This window comes from Saccostrea cucullata, unplaced genomic scaffold (genome assembly GCF_032062105.1).
Source record: "Saccostrea cucullata isolate Sc308-1 unplaced genomic scaffold, CSIRO_AGI_Scuc_v1 ctg669, whole genome shotgun sequence".
NCBI classification, from domain to species: Eukaryota; Metazoa; Mollusca; class Bivalvia; order Ostreida; family Ostreidae; genus Saccostrea; species Saccostrea cuccullata.
In genome coordinates, this window is record NW_026922475.1 from 99,182 (window position 1) to 117,893 (window position 18,712).

An 18,712-nucleotide genomic window follows, 5' to 3' on the forward strand; every position below is an offset into this window, starting at 1 on the left:
TATCAAAAGCGATGCTATACCGATATTATATGTGTCTGTATATTATAATTTTAAATTGTTTTAACTCCTTTATATGCATTTTACCTATTCAAAGCAAATTACATTTAAAAAAAATAATATATTATTAAGCTTAAATTCACATAACTAAACGACAACATACAATTTTTCTACATTTACATGGATATTTATGAAATCACTACACATTGTTCAAAATTAAAGACTACATGTTCTACTTTGTCACATGCATAGTTATATAAAAAATTAATAATTATATTCGATCGTTTCAATATAATACTTAAAGTTGCGCAAATATTTGCCTTATTTTTATTATTTACTGTTTATTTCCTAAAAGTTTTCTGTCAAATTCCACAACCCAGATGATCGCAACATTGCTTCAAAATCTCTGTATAAATTGCTAGTAATCCTTAATCAAAAGGTATTATTGATGTGTCAAATAACTATAAATCGATTAGCGTACAGGTGTCTTTCATTCCATCACCAGCAGGGAGGGTTCTCTCTATATGAAAAGGTCACGCATCCACATCCTTAATTATTACCGACGTACACACAGTGGGTGGTGGAGGAGAAGAGTTTGTTTTGTTGTTAACTGCCCTGTATGACATCAAATGCTATTTTCATAATTTTTATGAAGACCTTTACTATATCAATGTTTTACACTTTCAAAAGAAATTGCTATATAGACAATGATACAGGAATGACATAATTTAAAAACCTAACAATTAAACACACAACTGGTAATATATATGCTTTTACGTTATTTATACATGTGAATGTTTTTAATCGGGGGTGTTCATATTCAATACTTAAGATTGTGTGTTAATTTATACATGTATAAAACAAATTGTACATATTCTTGAGAGTCTATCGGAATTCTAATAGACTGACTCCTTTTTAAAAACATTAAATAAATATTAACAACACATTACTCATCCTTTAGGATAAATTTATAGGTAAAATATGTTTCAAGCATCCAAGCCACCCTGAGCTGTTCTCTATTGAATATTAATGAAATGTGCGCAATGAGGATGCGTCGTATATTATGTCGATGTTGTATTCTCACTCGTGCAGTTTTCGTTTTTACGTTTGTGAAATTTTCTCATTATATCGTGTAAATATTTTGTTGATTGTGTAGTTTTTCTGTAGTATGTGTAAATTTCAATAACTTTGTGTATACTTTCCTCACTTTGTGTAAGTTTTTACTACTCGTGTAATTTTTGTTTAAGGTCGTGCAGAAAATAATTTTGAACCAATCGGCGTGCCATACAGGGGCATGTGGAGAGTTATTACTTATAATACAGGTTGTCGGCAGACTTTTTTTAAACTCTTATTACATCTATTAAAACTGTTTAACACATGCATTGTGTATAATTTTGACAATATCGATCGTGAATATATACATGTATGTGACCTAATTGTGACTAAATAGCTACATATATTTCATTTCATATATTTCATTAGGCGAATACCGTGCTCACTTTGTAAACATTTCTTATTCGATTATTTGAATCAAGTAATTATAATCCTATCATTTTGTAAAGGCTTTTGTCGAACACTCTTTTGTAATCTTATTCCTGACTGGCGTATTTTTTTAAATCAACTCAACCCACCTGCGTAGTAGATCTGGGTATAAATACTCAAGTTCGATTGAAATTACCTGTCCCGCCAGCCAGTTTTCAAGGTCACAACTCCTCGAGGCCATGCTGTCCATATAAGTATTTGCTTTTGTAATACTTTTCTTTTTCATAACTTGTTATTTTTCATTCTATTTGAAGCTATAATTTATATATATATTCTTTTATAGACATATGCCATTGCAGTTTATTGCTGTTGAATAAACTAAATGTATAAACGTGACCTGGTGTTGTTCTTCTGCAAACATATTGTTTGCATATAATTTCAGACAGAATATAGAGGTCCATGGTGTAGGGGTATGTCTTAACTTGTAAGAGGTCCCGGGTAAGAAACTCGGACAATCCATATTTGGGGGTGGGTGGGTTGAAATCCTTTTTTACTAAATGATAATATTCAGCATGTGAAATGAAAAAGTTTTGACGTCTAGCTTGCACAAACGCATAAAATCATCATTACAGTGTGATAAATATTCTATATTAAAATCTTCTATACACAAAATAAAGAATAAGCAATCAAATTTTTATATCCATATTGACATTTCTTGTTTGCTTCAATACACATGTATACATTTAATTTAACAAATTCAGTCAGGGGGATCCGACCCCCCCCCCCCCCCCCCCCCCCCCCCCCCCCCCCCCCCCCCCCCCCCTCCCTCAACTGCGCATGGTCTTTATTCCTTACGCTGGGAACACAAACTCTCTGAATTAGATTGTTTTTCAAAGATTATAGACACAAAATGTCAAACTTGTAATCCAGTTTATATTCCAAACGGTACAATCACGATTCCCTAGTGGTTCCGCGTATTATTCGTTATCGGGAGGGTTCGATTCTCTTTTGCCACAAGACCTAAACATAGGTATGCCATGCCAAATTCACAAAAATGAGCTAAACATAGTTTCACAGTTGATAAACTAAGTTAAAAAGTTTACCGTCAGCAAACTATAGTTTACAACCGGTAAACCTAGTTTATCGACTGTGAAACTATGTTTAGCTCATTTTTGTGAATTTGGCGTGCCATATATAGGTAAATATAGGATCTCACATGATTTGTAGTTGGATATGATTTTTATCCAACGAGTTGTGTGGATTTTATCCCCGAGCCCCGAGTTGGATAAAAATCATATCCAACTACAAATCATGTGAGATTCTTTTTATCCCATGCTTTTTACACCACGAACAATGTTTGACACTGTTTTTATATAGGACTCTATTTCATTTTACTTCATCACTCTAACGCAAAATCCATTGTGACGTCACAACTGTGTGATATGAAAACGATATCACATGAGCTATATCAACGGGATAAAGGGTTAAACATGGGATAAAAATTCTTTGTTTATCAAGCCCTCATTATTAAAAGTTAAAGTCACGGATTGAATGAAACCTTAAAACCGGAAATCTCTTGTCACTTTTGAAGTTTGCACAAAAACATTCTTAACTTGATGCTCTCAACATGATAAAGTCTCTATAGGAGTGAAAACATCTCCGAGGGTGTAAACAACATACTGTGTTACAGTGTGAATGTGCCCCAAGGACATAACACCTTCTCTTCCCTCTGTCATATCCGTTGAATGATTTAAAACAAAAGTAAAGTATGCAATTTCTCTTGGTCACAATATAAACATGTAATACCCAGAAAATACTAGCTATGTAGAATACCTCTCCTTTTTAAAAACAATATTTAATGTCGATCATTCTATTGCAAAAACCGTTCACGGTAGCTCAGTCGGTAGGGCGCTCGCTCCGTGATCGGGAGGTCGTGAGTTCGTATCTCGGCCGCGACTGACATAAGTAGATAAAAAAGGGTAGCAACTGTTCCTTCGCCAAGCGCTCGGCACTTCGAAGTTGCGGGTCCTTTGGATGAGACCTTAAAAACCGAGGCCCCGTGTCAGCGGCAGGCGTTGGCACGATAAAGATCCCTCACTGCTCAATGGCCCTAAGTGCCGAGTAAAGGTAAAAATTTGAAGCCCTTCACCGGTATACGGTGACGTCTCCATATGAGTGAAAAATTCTCGAGAGGGACATTAAACAATATGCAATCAATCTTTTGCAAAATATATACGAGGGTTGATCCGAAAGTTTTGACAAACAGTCTGATTCGGGTGCATATTATATTATTTACATTCAGTGTAATTTTCCTAATGAAATCCATTAGAAATCCACGACGTTCAAATTTCTATAACACACGCGAAACCTTGTCACCGCGCTTTAGAATACACAGTAGGAACTATATGCATTTTCAATACTTTTTGAACACCAAAATGTACTTTGTTTGACACAATTTAATTTTTAAAAAGTAACCCTTTTGAATTAACGTAAAAATACAACAAATGTCCATTTAGAATTAATTTGTCACTTTTTTCCTCGCAATGTTCGTTTGCGTTATTTAACTTTACGACGTCACAAACGGCTCTTACGTCTATAAAACACACAAGTTTTGAAGGGCGCTAAATTCACATAAAAGATTACCGAAATTAACAATTATGAAGAGGAAAAATTAAGGAATGTAAATATAAGTATTGAATTCATATTTTGGGATGTCTTCGGTCCTATAACACACTTGGCCGTGCCGACAAATTATCATACCGCGCTCGCGCGCGGTATTCAATTTGTCGGCACGGCCAGGTGTGTTAAAAAATCCCAAAATATGAATTCAATGCTTAAATGAAAGGGTCAGAACATAAGTAAATCTAACGATCTATCGAGAAGCGAAGCGTAGAGTTTGATCTGATGATCCGCGCCTGTCAACGAGACGTGATACGGCTCTTCGGATCATGTTACTGTTATAATGATAAATCTATTATATACCCCATTATAACTAGCAAAATATAGCAAAATTAAACTTTAGAGATCAATTGTATAATACTTATCCATAAAACAAAGCGTAATAACAAGGGATCTAGTGAAACGCAAGAAAAATAACGTCATGTTTCTGCTTACTACGTCATCAGTTTCAGAGAGTGGTGATATGGATTCAGAAAGCCACAGTGTGGTGATCCGGAAAGTCGGATCACGACGTCAAGTGATGGCGTAAAATCAACAGTAAAATTGAGTGATACGCATTAGATATATAATAAAGAATATTTATCACACTGTAATGATGATTTTATGAGTTTGTGCAAGCCAGACATCATAACTTTTTCATTTCACATGATAAATATCATATTTAGTGAAAAAAGTATTTCAACCCATGCACCCCCAAATATGGATTGTCCGGGTTACTAACCTGGAACCTCTTAGAAGTTAAACGAGAGACATACCACTACACCACGGAGCCACTTTATTCTGGCTGAAATTACATAGTATATGCAAACATTACATGTATGTAACCGGGCAGAAGAACAACACCAGGTCACGTTTATATCTTTAGTTTATTCACCAGCAATAAACAGCAATGGCATATGTCTAAAAAAGAATAAACATAAATTATAACTTCAAATAGAATGAAATATAACAAGTTAAGAAAAAGAAAAGTATTACAAAAGCAAATACCTATATAAACAGCACGGTCTCGAGGAGTTGTGACCTTGAAAACTGGCTGGCGGAACAAGTATTTTCAATCGAACATGCGTATTTATACTCAGATCTACTGAGCAAGTGGATTGAGTTGATTGATTTAAAAAGTACGCCAGTCAGGAATAGGATTACAAATGAGTGTTCGACGAAAACCTTAACAAAATGGTAGAATTATAATTACTTAATTCAAATAATTTAATAAGAAATAAGTTTACAAATGTGAGCACGGTATTCGCCTAATGAAATATATGAAATGAAATATATACAATTATTTGGTCACAATTAGGTCACATACATGTATATATTCACGTTCAATATGGCCAAAATTATACTCAATGCATTGTGTCTAATTTAGCCTTTATTAAACAGTTCTAATAGATGTAATAAGAATAAAAAAGTCTGCCGACAACCTGTATTATAAGTAATAACTCCCCACACGCCTCTCTGCTAAATTAATTTAATACAAAAAATACTAATAAAACAAACGGAGCGGGACACTTAGAAAGGGCGAGAGAGGTCCTAGGGAATTTTGGTATTAAAATTCATCGCAAAAGCTCCAAATCTTCTTAAAATATCGCCCGGAAACGATAGTGTTACACATAGCCAGAGTATATAAATTTTCAACTAATTTTTCAAGCTGCACATATAGTAAAAAACATTTCATTATTTTATTAATAGGTACATGAAATTATCAAAAAAGATTATAACTTATGCATAAATTTAATTAAATCATTAAAAAGTTTAATTATTTATAATTGAATTGTTAGATGATTGTGTTTTAAGGAAAGGTAACTCAGGTGTGTAAAATGACCAACTTAGTGCCGATTTATGAGTTATCGTTTATAGGAATGACATATAGGCTACTTCCGCATTGGTATTGTTATTATTCTCTTTAGAGAAGTGGACAGGCTTTCGCCTACATCAACTTCTCTTCGCAGGCCGTCATGTTGTTATTCTGGAAAACGTGTATGTCTGATCATACGTAACAGACTTGTGAAATTAACAAATTCAACATAATTACATACAACTATCACAAGAAAACCAACCTTTATGAGTTATTTATCCATTTTCACATATGCTCCATCCCGGATTCAAATTATGAGCAAATAATTCTAGGAGGATTACAAAAACTCTAATTCGGATAAAATTGGAAAATATTTTTTTTTAAAGTCATAATGAAACGGTAGAAATTGTCTTTTTTATTTTATTTAACGAGGCATTATTTACTCAAATTTTGTTTAATTATTCTTTTGAAATTGGTTTTAAATCTCTTTTAGCTTAATTTCTCAGAAAAGGTAGAATTTTAATAATGATAACTATATTTCCCAAATTATCCGATTTTGAATTTTCACATTTTTCGAATTACCCATTGTAGAAACGCATGAGTTTGAATCCGGGAATGAGAAGTTGTAAATATGGATAAAAGATATGTAAAGGTTGGTTTCCTGGTGACATTTGAGTTTATTTATCTTTATATTGTTAATATAACTTGTCTCTTATGAACAAATAGACATATTTCAGACGAAATGTTAGTTGAAGTGTAGGCCGTCTCCGGTTCTTCATTAAACGTTTTCCAGAATAACAACATGGCGGCCTGCGAAGAGAAGTGGATGTAGGCGAAAGCCTGTCCACTTCTCTAAAGAGAATAGTATTGTTTGTACACAAAAGGGTTCCTTACATTGCTTTGTACATAAAAGTGTTGACCAAAAAAAAGGAGAATGTTTTCACTCTATCTGAAATGACAGGTTCAAATGAATGGGGAACAGACTATATTCAATATTATTAACTCTCTTTGACGATTGTTATGAGGAAGAAAATATAATGACATGTTTTTTGTACACACTTTTGCGCTTCCTATATAAATATATATATTTTTACAAGTAAATGCAACAATAAATTATCTTATTTGTGTTACTTAGCACGAAGAAGAACGACCGAGTACAAACATTAAATCAGATTAGAACTAAGAAGAAGGGTGGATTTCACTTTTTACTTTAATTAAAAAAATTACTTATATCTAATGAAACAGTGTCCTCTGCAACTAAATAGTAAATAAGTTTAACATTACTTCTAAATTTTAAAACAAATGGATTCTACTGACAGCGAAGAAACACTTTGGAAATGCTAAAAACTGACTTGCGTATAAACAGTCAGATACCTCGGATATGCTATAAACAAGTTTCAGTAACGAGTTATCGTTCATAACAGCGAACCCTAGCGACAGTTGAAAGGCCTACCTTGAACTTTGACCTTTTACCTCAAAATCCGTAGGGGACTTCCCTAGGCCACAGGGAGTTATGTTAATTTTCATTGCGAAAGCTCAAAGGGTTCTTGAGATATTGCGCGGAAACAATTGTTATGACAGACAGAATTTACGACCTTGACCTTTGACCACAAAATAAATAGGGTTCTTTTTTGGCCATAGGGAGGTGCTCTGCAAACTTTCACTGCAAAAGCTCAAAGTGTTCTCGAGATATCGTGCAGAAACGTAAGAGTTACAGACAGACAGAAGGACGGACGGACGGACAGGCCCAAATTTAATATCCCAACTTTCAGTGAAAACGGGACACAATATATATTTACTCATGTTAATTTTACTTATTGTACTTTATACATAAGCTTTTTATAATTATGTGAAGTTTGTATAGCTCAATAATTTTCAAATACACGTTTCCACTAATTCGTGATTAACATTATCCTGTCCAAATGATTGACCACTATATTGATTTTCGTCATCAGTTTTTCCAGTCGGGGTCAAATAATCATCGGATCTTTTACTACTGTCAGTGAATGTGCTTGAATTGCTTCCCTTGTAATTTAAGGATTCTGAAGGAGAGCTTTTTCTGTCCATGGCTTCTTCATAGTGTACATCAGCGTACAACCGAGAGGACCGGTCGCTGATTGTTAAATAAGAATGCGAATCTGGATTTTCATCCGCAGGTCCTGGTGAATGTTCACCGCTTTCTATACCTAAATGATAGAAAAATCCTTATTTATAAGAATTGGGATACCTGGATAACATTTTGAAAGTTTGGTCTCTATCTTCCTGACCATGAATTTTTTTATAGCTCAGATTTAATTGAAAGGGCATAACAAAAGTACGCATAGGCTCACCGGTTATTTCTTTTATGGTGGTTTTTGATGTCTGTCTGAAAATAAAAAAAAATGAAAAATGTTCCAAAAACCTTTATCTTCTGTTTTTTTAAGTCAAAAGAAAGGCTGATTTTTCAAAGCATTGTAAAACAATTAACTAATACTTTCTTCTATCTACCAGAATTTTTATATAAACACAATGATATGAAAAGCACCTAGAAAAAGAAAAAAAACTTGGGTAGAAAATAAAATCTTCCACATGTGTCTGTCCACAGAGCTATAACCTATATAAGTATTTGAAATAAATAATTACTTGATTATAAAGCAGATGCAGGAAATACTTATAACAATCACCAGCACTAGTGACGTGACCAGAATAACGATGACCGTGCTAAGAAATGAGAGAGTGTCCTCAGGTGTCCCGAGGGTTGGCGTCAAGTTTGGAGAGAATAGATGGAACTTTGACGTTGCTTCATGTATATCTAACCAATCAGGAAAAATAAATGATACCGGTTTTATTGATTGATTGAATGTAAGTATATTGTTTTATGTCCCTATCGAGAATTTTTCGCTGGTGGAGAGCTGCAAAATCTGTCTTATATATGGCACCCAAGGCCTTCGAGCAGTGAGAGATGCAAAATCTAATGCATGAAAAGAAGAAAACACTGCTGTGGCCTTCAACTCGAAATTTAGATATATCGACGACGTATTGTCAATAAACAAAGGTTATTTCCATCCTTACAGAATGTCAATACGATATATCCTGGTGAGATTGAGATAAAGGATACCACAGAAGTGACATATCTGTTTCATATTTGGATAATTTACTTGAAAAAACCGTTAATGGTAATCTAACAACCAACCTCTATGATAAACCCAATGAGTGTAACTTTTATATCGTCAACTTCCTTTACTCATGCAGCAATACACCTTCATCACCCTTAGAGTTTATATATCTCAGTTGATTCGATACGCAAGAGCATGCTCAACGTATAAACAAGTTCTAAAACGAGGTAAATTTTTGACAAACAAGTTGATGAAACAAGAATATCATCAGTCCTGTTTAATGTCATGATTTTGTAAGTTCTATTGTCGTTACAATGACCTTGTCATCATATACAATTTATCACTGTTTCAAATGCTGTCAGGCTTTTTTCATGCTAATTGTTAGTCCATTATTTAAACACTGAAATGACGATCATAATAAGGAAGGCGGGCGTGATCGTTCGGTAGGAGTTACCCAATCCTCCATGACACCTGACCCTACCTCTAATGTTTTGGATGTCTGTGTTTGATCTGCTCACAGTTTGTATTGTTTTATGGACTTTTGTTCTTGAATACATTGCATTGTCAATCTAATCGCCTTCTACATTCAGACGGATATTGTTATCAGGTTTCTAGCTGTCTTTTCATTTATTTTAGTCAATATTTTGTCTCATTTATAATTATCTTTTTTTATTTCGTGCATAATAAATTACTTATTCGTAATATTAGCTATATAATTAATTCACAATATGCAATTTGATAGTCTTTATATAATTTAAGATGAACAGTCTAAATTGTTCATGATTTTAATCTTCTTTATAACTGTTAGAATTTCAATATCTGACTGAATTTATCTTACATTCGTCAAAATCAAATTAAAACAAAGTTAAGATTATAAGCATACGAAAAACATTTTTCTTTCTTTGAACATTTATGAGTTCTTTATGAAACTAGACATTCTCAAAACTAATGAAATGTATTTGAATAAAGTCTAAGGTCTCAAGACTAAAGATGATAAACGCAGTATTTAAACAAATAATTCTTACTGTAAACAATTGTGCTTAGAGTTTTAAAAACTTGTCATTTGTTGATAATAATTTTAATAATATTATTGAATATCATATGTGTTAACTTACATGCATATAGCGAAAAGGAGCCGAACTACAGAGGACCTAGATAGTTTTCGTATGATAATAGTAATGTGATGTTATCGAATAAAAAGATAATAACAGATTGATTTTCAATATGCTATAATTTCACCTTTAGGAGAATTTAATTTTGCTTTGGTTGTACTGAGCGCCAGAGTCATCAAACCAATGTCCGTACTTGATGTCATATTTGGAGGTGTGGTTTTCACGCATCCATACCTCATATCGCAGACTTCTCCCTCTGTGCAATTACACTCATACAAACATCTATCTCCATACCGGCCATCAGGGCACGACTCTGAACAGTTAACTCCATATGTACCAGACTCACAAGCTAAATTATTTTAGAAAAATAGATTTTTGTTAGTTTTAATAACTTAGGATCGGACTACTTTATCTTTAGTCTTTTTATACTATGCATATTTTACATCAAATACATATAAGGTATATAATGCTTTGGACAGAAAGGGAATTTTTTTTTAAAATTATCTTATTTGTCCATATTTGCTCCCCTGTTTTTTGTATCACATGTACATCCAATAGTAAGAGTTATCTTTAAAAAATATTTTTTTCAAAGACAATAAATAAAAATGTAATACTAATAACAGACAAAAATCTAATACTGATAAAAGAACATTTGAAAAATTAATGGTCCATAAATCGATATTACTTAATATTTAACTTGTAAGAGTTCAAAATCTGGAAGTATTTTTTGTTTCAAAGTTATGTCTCCTTGATAAATGTTTTATTTAATTGATCATTTAGTTGTGCATGTACATTATCAAAATCTGGTAAGATGACCTACAAGTAATATTTGGAACTTATACTTAAAAAAATATCTCTATGGAGAGAACGATCATAGGCATTTATGCCTGCTGTTCAACCCATTTCTTAATGAATAAAATATATTTTAATTAGTAACAAATATCTCTCTCATCAGAGGGTCAGTCCTCCTTAAAGACTGGGGAAAATGCATATTCTTTTCTTTTTAATACAGCAATTAGCAAAGTCCAAGGTTTATTGGCCTTCCTAGTGCAGTCTTGAGAACTCTGGTTTAAAAATCTAACGATCTATTGTTTGATAAAATTTCCTGGTACGCAGAGGAAAAAAAGCAAAATTGTTGTTTCTCATTTCCTTTATGAATTATCATTGGTTATAAAGATTTTTATGCTAGGTCAAAAAAATTACACAACTTCGTCTATTTAGAATTATTTCCTAGTAAAAAGGATCGTCTTTTTTTAAAATAGATTATATTGCCTGTTCATTTGGTGATCCCAAAATAACATACTAATATGATCTTTATATGTTAAGTGCCAAGTGATATATCTCAATTTATTTTCATTTAAAAATTTCAGATTTCCTGTCTATAATCTGATCTCAAATAATCAGAGAAAAAAAGTTTTTAAGCAGAACCTAGTATAAATAATAAATGCTATCATATGGATTTTCAAAATTAAAAAAAAATAAAATCCTGTGCTATTCTATATTTGATGTCAATCTATATAGAATGATGATAAGCACTTGTCCAAGTCAGGAACGTATTCATCGGACTCTGGGACCCGTTTTACAAAACAACTGACGACTAAGACCAAAAGCTAATGATACTTATAACTTTTATTTTGTACATCATATTGAAACTAGGTTTAATCCTTGCAATAATGCAGTGCAATAAGTTATTCTTACAATAGCAATTTGTAACAGAATCCTTAATTTTGCCAAATTTTACAGAATTCTTCATTTTGCCAAATTTCACTATCAACTTAAGTTTTTTAGCTCACCTGAGCCGAAGGCTCAAGTGAGCTTTTCTGATCACATTTTGTCCGTCGTCCGTCCGTCTGTCTGTCTGTCTGTCTGTCCGTCTGTAAACTTTTCACATTTTCGACTTCTTCTCAAGAACCACTGGGCCAATTTTGACCAAACTTGGTACAAAGCATTCTTGGGTAAAGGGGAATTTAAATTGTTAAAATGAAGGGACATATCCCCTCGCAAGGGGAGATAATCAAGGAAAGACAAAAATAGGGTTGGGTCATTAAAAAATCTTCTCAAGAACCACTGGGCCAGTTAAGCTGAAACTTATGTGGAAGCATCCTGGGATAGTGTAAACTTTAAATTGGACAAATCATGACCCCCGGGGGAAGGGCAGGGCCACAATGGGGAATCAAAGTTTTATATAGAAATATATAGGAAAAATCTTTGAAAATCTTCTTCTCAAGAACCACTGGGCCAGAAAAGCTGAAACTTATGTGGAAGCATCCTGGGATAGTGTAGATTATAAATTGTTCAAATAATGACCCCCGGGGGAAGGGCAGGGCCACAATGGGGAATCAAAGTTTTATATAGAAATATATAGGGAAAATTTTTGAAAATCTTCTTCTCAAGAACCACTGGGCCAGAAAAGCTGAAACTTATGTGGAAGCTTTCTGGGATAGTGTAGATTCTAAATTGTTCACATCATGACCCCCGGGGGAAGGGCGGGGCCACAATGGGGTATCAAAGTTTTACATAGAAATATATAGGAAAAAACTTTGAAAATCTTCTTCTCAAGAACCACTGGGCCAGAAAAGCTGAAACTTAAGTGGAAGCATCCTGGTATAATGTAGATTCTAAATTGTTCAAATAATGACCCCCGGGGGAAGGGCGGGGCCACAATGGGGAATCAAAGTTTTATATAGAAATATATAGGAAAAATCTTTGAAAATCTTCTTCTCAAGAACCACTGTGCCAGAAAAAGTGAAGCTTATGTGGAAGCATTCTGGGGTAGTGTAAATTCTAAATTGTAGGAATCATGACCCCCGGGGGAAGGGCGGGGCCATTATAGGGAATCAAAGTTTTACATAGAAATATATAGGAAAAATCTTTGAAAATCTTCTCCTCAGGAACCACTGGGCCAAAAAAGCTGAAACATATGCGCCCATGGAAGGATCATGGGGTAGTGTAGATTTCAAAATGTCTAAATTATGATCAGTGGGGTAGGGTGGGGATGCATTATGTATAACAAGGGGGAAATCTGGTAAAGAACGGAATGGTCAAAGCTTCTCAGGTGAGCGATGTGGCCCATGGGCCTCTTGTTATTCTTATAAGTTTGTCACTGCCAGGCAGTCCTATAAATTGTATCTTTATTCTTAAATAATATCAGTACTGAACCCCTCATCAGTCGGTGTTAATTGTGCCGATATGTGAATTGTTTAGATAAGAACTCATTGCATTTTCATACAATTGGCTTCCATCCCTATCTATATCTATAAAGGGACACTGGTCTCCATTTGTTTGTTCTTGCTAACAAACGTCAGATATTTGTATTTCATTGTCCTCATCCTCTCTGGAATTTCCTAGGTCAGCATCCTCGGGAGCGATGTCAACTTTATCAATTTGATGAACTAAAGCTGAATCCCCTGCTTTTATTTTTAATGTAGACTGCAGCTCGTCAAAGTTGCTCTTCAATATTCTTTTATCGTTTTCGCCTAAATAAGGATTGTCACCGTATGCTGGGGCTATTTCGATTTCCCTATTCGATTTAAGTACAGTATTGTTCCTACCTTGAACGGCACATTCACTTATTAAGGGACCATCTTGGTTTAGATGTCTCGTTATTTCACTACTCTGAGATCTTTTCCTCTGTGAAATATCTACAATGTTCGCACCTGTACTGCCTCCATCATTTGTTTTCATCGACAAATCTGACTCTCCCTCCGAGTGAGCACGTTTCAGTAGGCTAATAGAGGGTTCCTCGTACGCGCTATGAACATTGATATTGGATACTGAGTGGGGCTTCCTTGGTCCAATACAGATACAGGGCGGATCTAGAAACTTGTCACTCCTTAGGTCTAGCCTGAGAGAAAGAGTATGATAAACAGTATCATCTTTGTGGCCATAGAGTGGGTCAGAGATTGTTAGAGGGAGGGGAGATTCCTCGACATATATAGATTCTATTTTATTATATACACAGTCGTCTTCCTTGAAGTAGTCTGCGTTGTTTCTGACATCAGGAGCTGGCATAGGTCTGTCCCTTTCTGAAATATTTTCAATTAGGAAATCTAGCATCAAATGCAAGTTTGAACAAAGCTCATGCCTCATTCTAACTTTTATTTTGGAGACCACGTAAATATTACTCACTTCTTTGTTTTCTTTTTGCAGCCCTAAACAAATTAGAAATTTATCAAATTAATATTTATCAAAAGTCAAATAAATAATTACAAAAAAACTCGATTGTTCCAATAACGTTATGGCATTTATCAATTAATTACACATAAAAGTTTACAAAAATAAATAAAACAATTGTTTCAATATGTTTATATGTTTATGGCATTTCATAAAAATTTTAATATCTGATATTGATTTGCATTATTTGTATTATGCAGAACTTGTAGAAAACAGTCAGCGATTTGAACTGTTCCACAAATGCTGCTTTTAAAATTAGTGATTTAAAGCTATATTGGGTAAGAATTACTTCAACGTTAAATCACTTGTTTCTTAGAATTAATTAATTGACCGTATCATCATTCTGCTAATCTACTTTACGACTGAAGAATCTGGACTATCGTGTTATGTATTGCGCATTCTGCTTGGTGAATTTGCCAAGTAAAGGGTTAAACGACATATAAGTGAAATTTCTTTATGAGTGATAACTGATAATGGGATGTAAAACAACATACATTCAATCAATTTTGTTGAATAACTTTACCTTTTAGAATAGCAAAAATAAACGATCACGGAAATTATGCAAAAGCACACAAGAGTGCTTCCAATGATAATGACCTCAATGCTTCTTACACCATCCGTACTAATGTGTGCTTCTGTTTCGTAAAAAATATTTTAATATGCAGTACAAACAATATCAAGGTAGTACAAAGATCACTTCAATTTCAGGAATAGAAGTTTTGTTTTACCTTCCGTTGAATCAAACTTTATATTAGTCGTATAGAATGGCTCTTTAGAATCGTTGTACGATATTTTTATCCCATCAATTGCATCCGTTGAACCATTTGTTGTATTTGCAGATTTCACACACCCAGCCTCTTCATCGCATATCTTTTGATTTGTACAATTACAAACAATTGAACTTTTTCTTGGAGTTAAGCGTTTGATACAGCCCACCCGTTTATCGCAGGTCTCTCCCTCTGTACAATTACACTCATACAAGCATCTATCTCCGTATCGGCCCTCAGGACATGGCTCTGAACAGTTTACTCCATATGTACCAGACTTACAGGCTTAATGTGTTTGATGACAAAAGAGTTATCCATATTACTGGTGTTTGTTTACGCGATCTTAGCATAAGGGTTTATAACTTAATTTTGTTGTTATCAATTTAATATATATATTTCTCAGTGAAACATTTAATTCAACTGAAAATGTACAAACGTATACAGCCCGTTTCAGTAAGTCTGTAATTAGAAAGGCAGCTCTTGGGGCTGAAATTGATTTTGTATATATGTAGGCTGTATTTATCAGAGACATTTTATAACAAAAGATATATATTCACATGTTCTTATGATGATAAACTTAAAATCTTACCAATTGTCCACACATCCTCTGATGATTGGCGTCAGCAAAAGTAAAAGTAATACGTTAAGATTTTCCATCTTTCATCTCGGCTGATAGATATAATTTTAATTTTGATCCTGTTCTCTAACAATTTTATTAACTTTGTTGAAATATTTCCTTGTTGCTTGATGTAACAGATTATATTGGGCAATAATAATCTCTTTTTGTTAAATTCATTCAAACTTTCAAGGATGCAGAGATGGAGATATACCTAACACATATTGTTCCGCCCTGACGCTAATTACGTCACAATGTAGGCGGGTTCAGACATATTTTGTTATGATTAATCATGGAAACCAGCGCAATATAGAACATACGTACTTCAGGATATTCTTGAAGCGGTGAAAATCACACAATGTTTCTAAAAATATTCAAAGAAATTTCTTATAATTTTTTTTTAAATCAATTTCTCCAAAAGTCAGAAGAAATCCATCTTTTAAGATAAATTAGATACTAGGCCTACGGCTTTTTAAACTGTTAAATATCAGAGACAACGACGTGAGTTTTTACAATGCAACAATGAGAACTAGTTCTTTGTAAACTCCTCTTTGCAGTTGCCTTTAACTCAACTTTAAACATACATGTATCAACAATGTTTTATCAAAGAACAATAGATGCTTTCCTCAATATGTCAATTGGGTATATCTCAGTGAACACATTAACTGTTTGAAAATCATATTAACTGTAATGTCGAATTTCCCTTGAAAAAAATAAACATTTTCAACCCAAGTTCATTATTTATTATTTTAAATCTTACTGATGGAATAATCTACCTACTATATGATCAGGGGTACAACTCCGGTTCATGTTAGTCTGACCATCATCGGTATCGCCTTCTTCATTTTGACGGATTGTGTTATCAGTTTGAATTATAGTTTTATTTTCATTCATTTTAGTCAATTATTGGTCTCATTTGTAATGATTATTTGGTTTATCATACGTAACTTATATGTAATATTAATAATATCATTAAGAATATGCAATTTCATATTCAAATTTCGCATACATAATCTAAGATGAGAGATTAAATTGTTCGTAATTTTTTACCTCCTTAATAACTGTTAAAATTTTTATATTTTAGTGAATTTACCTTCATTTTATCAAAATTAAATTGAACCAAGGTTAAAATTATTATTAGTAATTTTTCTTTCTAGTTTTAAACATATCGGAATCCTAGATGAAACTAGACTTGGCACCTTTTTTATTTTAATTAAAGAAAAAAAAGTAGTTAAGCATGTCTTTCAAAACTGATATACACTGTATATATTTGTAAAATAAAGTTTTAGGTGAAACATATGGAGATAACAATCAGTATTCAAAATCAAAAGTACAAAAACAACACAAAATAGAAGCTGAGCAAATACGGACCCCCAAAACATAAACTTGAGAGATGAGATAAGGTGCAATGGAAGAGTTGAGCATCCCCTTCAGTCCGGTCACACCTGCCGTGTGCTCCGTCGTCAATTCAGTGCGTAAATAATGAACTTATAATCAGTATAAAACGTCAGTCAGAATTTAACTGAATGATAAATTGTATTTGCCGACAAGGTCATTTCATCGACTATAGAACTTACGAAGTGATGACTTTAAACGAGACTGCTGATATTCTTGTTTCAATAACTTGTTTGTCGATACTTTACCTCTTTTTAGAAAGTGTACATACGTATATATACGTCCCACCTCTCATTTTATGTTTTGGGGTTTTCGTTTTTGCTTTGCTCCTATTTTAAATTGTTTTATGGACTTTTGATCCTGAATATTGTTATCTCCGTATGTTTTATTTCATATGAACAGGGTTCATCTGTACCTGTCAATATAACCCTTACCGCCTTCAACATTCAGACGGATTGTGTTATCAGGTTTCTTGCTGTCTTTTCATTTATTTAGTCAATATTTGGTCTAATTTTTAATTTTCAATTTTTTGCCTTTACTTGGTGCCTAATAAAAAATTATTTATTTGTAATATAAGCTACTGTAAAATCACAAATCTTCGTGGGGTCAAATTTTCAAGTTTTGAGGAAAAACATATTGATTTGTTGGGATTTGATTTCGTGGCTGAATTTTTTTAAGTAGTAATGCTTATGAAATTTTACATTTCGTGGTGGTCATGAATATGTGGATCTCTCCATACCTAGAAAACAACGAAAATTAAACTCCACAAAAATTAATGACTTCACAGTATATGATTAATTAACAATATGCAATTTGATACTAGTAATCATTTTATACTGTATGTGTTTTTTTAAAGCGAGCTATACATATTAGCGGTATATACATACATATACGGTATTATACATAAACCTTTATGATGAATTAGACTAAAAGAAAGTATTAAATTGTTTCAGAAAAATGATTTCTGTGCAATGGATTATATATAGTATCATATAAGATATCAATATTGTACAGGACGACATTAATGCAATTTTGCTTCAATTAAAGCTTATTCAAAGTTCTTCCATCGCAAATATGAACAACAGAAGTTTATCAATGTTTTTATTTTCTATTATTGAAATAGTTGAAATCAACTTTTCAACAAAAATTTCCGACATCAAAGTTGCAGCTCATATTGCTTTAAAAATAAAAATATGTAATATATACGGAATAGAATTCAAACTCAAAAGTCTATTAAATAAGTCAAAATAGGAGCAGACCAAATATGGACCTCCAAAAAATCAGAGATATGATCAGGTGCCATAGAAAAGTGAGCATCCCCTGCCGACCGGTCACACTCGGCATTGTTATGATCCTGAAATAACAGATTATATGCAGCATGTATATAAATGCCTAACAATTAGTATGAAAAACTACAGATTGGAGAGAAGGGCATCTTTTTATTATTCTCTTTTTAAGTTTATCAAAGAATAAAGCAAAGTTAGTCTTTGCCATTGCAGTGTTAGGATGTTTTAGTGTTTGTTTAAATGTTTCTGCTGTGTCGTGAATGCCTTGTAGCAGTTAGCTATAGCGTAAATAGAAAGCGACGACAGTAAAAACGC

The 18,712-nt window shown here is 33.2% G+C and overlaps 1 protein-coding gene and 2 long non-coding RNA genes across 3 annotated transcripts in view; 1 reads left to right on the forward strand and 2 right to left on the reverse strand.

The window, feature by feature from the left end:
• The window catches only part of LOC134261831 (multiple epidermal growth factor-like domains protein 10), a 56,031-nt gene that overhangs the window by 5,563 nt on the left and 31,756 nt on the right, over positions 1–18,712 (forward strand). The gene's annotated exons all lie outside the window — the stretch shown is intronic.
• On the reverse strand, positions 10,382–16,001 carry LOC134261828 (uncharacterized). Its single transcript, XR_009990896.1, has 3 exons — positions 15,690–16,001; positions 15,537–15,586; positions 10,382–10,509 (listed from the first exon to the last, which is right to left on the reverse strand). It is a non-coding gene; the product is annotated as an uncharacterized LOC134261828 (long non-coding RNA).
• On the reverse strand, positions 13,891–14,975 carry LOC134261827 (uncharacterized). The gene is made up of 3 exons (XR_009990895.1): positions 14,857–14,975; positions 14,289–14,311; positions 13,891–14,185 (listed from the first exon to the last, which is right to left on the reverse strand). It is a non-coding gene; the product is annotated as an uncharacterized LOC134261827 (long non-coding RNA).